Genomic DNA, 2766 nt, shown 5'->3' on the forward strand with positions numbered 1-2766 from the left:
AGCAGCGTGTTTTACCATTTCCCAAAACGTACGAGGACTCTGAGCGTAAATCTATCCTACTTGACACACACACACACACACACACACATATATATATATATATATATATATATATATATATATATATATATATATATATATATATATATATATATATAAGTGTGTGTGTGTGTGTGTGCAAGTAGGATAGATTTACGCTCAGCGTACACATACACACACACACATATATATATGTATATGTGTGTGTGTATGTATGTATGTATGTACGCATGTATGTATGTATATAAACTAGATTTCAAGTTGGAGCGTCTATTTAGGGTTACTGAAATTAAGACAGGAAATATATTTGTTATCTTAGATAAGAATTCAGGTTTATCTAAGTTGACGCACATATCTAAGATTAAAAGAACTTTTTAATTGTGTTCAGACAGGGCAAGCTATTTTGTATTTTATTCCCTTTGCGTGGAATTTGGTTTTGAGTTATGTTTTTTTTTTTTCTTTTTTTTTTTGCGCATTCCCAATGACTTGGTGAGATTTTGTTAGATTCTTTTGTATGTTATTGGTCTCTCTAGTTGTGACTTTTTATTCCTTATGGGTTGATCTGTGTGGGAATTTATACATATTTACCATAGAGTTGCATGGGGAGTTTTGATGGTTTGGGGAAATTCTTTGGTTAATATGTGTCTCATTGGGAGAGTTTCTTGTGACTTGCAGAGGTTGGCTGATGTTTCCGGAGTATGTGCCATGGCTTTGAGAATCTTTACTGTTGATCAACATAGTGTTGAAGTCCTTAGAGTTTTTGTGTTTTTTCCCCTTGGGGGGGAGAAAATTTATTGTTGAATTGTAATTAAGTATTCTGATCTTTTTTTGTGGTGGTTTGGATGGGGTTGGTCGTTCACGCGCCGTATTTCGTTTTGAGGAGTTTGTCTATGACGAGGATTCGCAAGCGCTATACTCAACATTGGCTTTTGCAACTACAAGCCATCTATGAGCTGGAAACCCTGGAAGTTCAGCTATGAAGGAAAACTACGTTGGCAAAGAAGTTTTCTTGGTTGCCATATGGTCAAGTAGCCTTCATATTTTAGAATTTTATTAGTTATATTCTAATCCCTTTTTTGTGTGTGTGGAGATGGCCCAGTGTGTGTTTTTGTTTTAAATTTTATATAAACTATTTTGTATGAACTATGGCTGGGCTCCTATTACTTATTTAAACTGAATTTCTGGCTGACTTATAGAAAATGCTTAGAAGACGGATGATGCGAACTATTGTATTTGTTGACATAACTTTTTGAAATAACGATGTCAAGATGAAATAATGCGTTCGTTAGTGGGACTTTCCGCCTAAGGTCACCTTGACTACAAGTGTTCAAGCATACGTCTGTTTCGGTGCGCGGAACCAATGAGGATTAGTTTCTATCCTTCGAGATTAATTACTTCTTGGATCAAAGGGAAAAATATAAAATGCAGAAAACCCTGTTATGTGTAGATCAGGAATTATGAAATAAATGATGTGTTATGACACGAACTGTCATATCACATCATTTATTTAGTGCAACGAACTCGTTACATGACCGTGACTTCATCTAAAGGGAGTTGTCCTACGAGAATGCTTTTTAAATCGTACGTCATGTTTTACTTCCCCTGTGAACTTTTTCATATAATTTTTTGAGGCAGTATCTGCCCAATATATATTATATATATATATATATATATATATATATATATATATATATATATATATATATATATATATATATATATATATATATATATATATATATATATAATATATATATATATATATATATATATAATATATATATATATAATATATATATATATATACACACACACACACACACACATATATATAATATATATATATATATATATATATATATATATATATATATATATATATTGCATAGACACTGAATAAAATTAATATTTAAAATTAGGGTGCAACACACTTGGTCGCGAACAGATTGGAATGTGCTACAGCACAGTCGTGAGTATTATGAATAAGTTTCAAGATATCGGCGAATACTTTGGGTAGTTGAACAACACAGAGCATTTGTGAGCATAACATTATAAAGTCTCATCGGCGAGGGCGCGGGTGCACAAGTTAACCTAGCTGGTCGAAAGTCATGTGGTCGTGACGTCACAAAAATGCAGTTGTGTGTGTCTGTTCGTGCGCCGAACAGTGTATATTTATGAAAATTTCTAGAACAATTTAGTGACTTCGTGTGTGCGGCCACTAGAGCTTCTTAAAGTATGATATAATGTGCTGCAGGTGAAAGCGTCTATTCTAGAAAGATAGATCACACGAAGAGAAACGAGGTCCAGAAGAAAAGTGCAGAAGATTCGTCAAAAAGGTAAAAGATTTTGTTAAACCATAGAACATTTGCAGGTGTCCTGAGAGAAGGCAAAGTGCAGGTGCAGTTTAAAAACATTTTCTAGTTACATTTTCATTTTATGAGTAATCATTTTTTTTATTTTATTTCTGATAATTGTGGTTTCTTTTACAGATGGATTCGAATGTTACTGCAAAAAAATGAATTCTCTGATGGACACTTTATCTCTTAGTTTTTGGGAAATAGAAATAATGATTGAATTAATGGGTTTCATATGGAGGTGGTGTGTACCACTGGTTTTAATCAAGATGTTCATTTTGGGAGTGATTGTGTTTTATGTCTTTGGGATTTCTAATCCATTTTCCTTGTTTTTCATGTTAGTTCTTTTTTGGAAAATAAAGACTTTTCGTAT

This window comes from Macrobrachium nipponense, chromosome 15, assembly GCF_015104395.2.
Source record: "Macrobrachium nipponense isolate FS-2020 chromosome 15, ASM1510439v2, whole genome shotgun sequence".
Classification (NCBI taxonomy): domain Eukaryota; kingdom Metazoa; phylum Arthropoda; class Malacostraca; order Decapoda; family Palaemonidae; genus Macrobrachium; species Macrobrachium nipponense.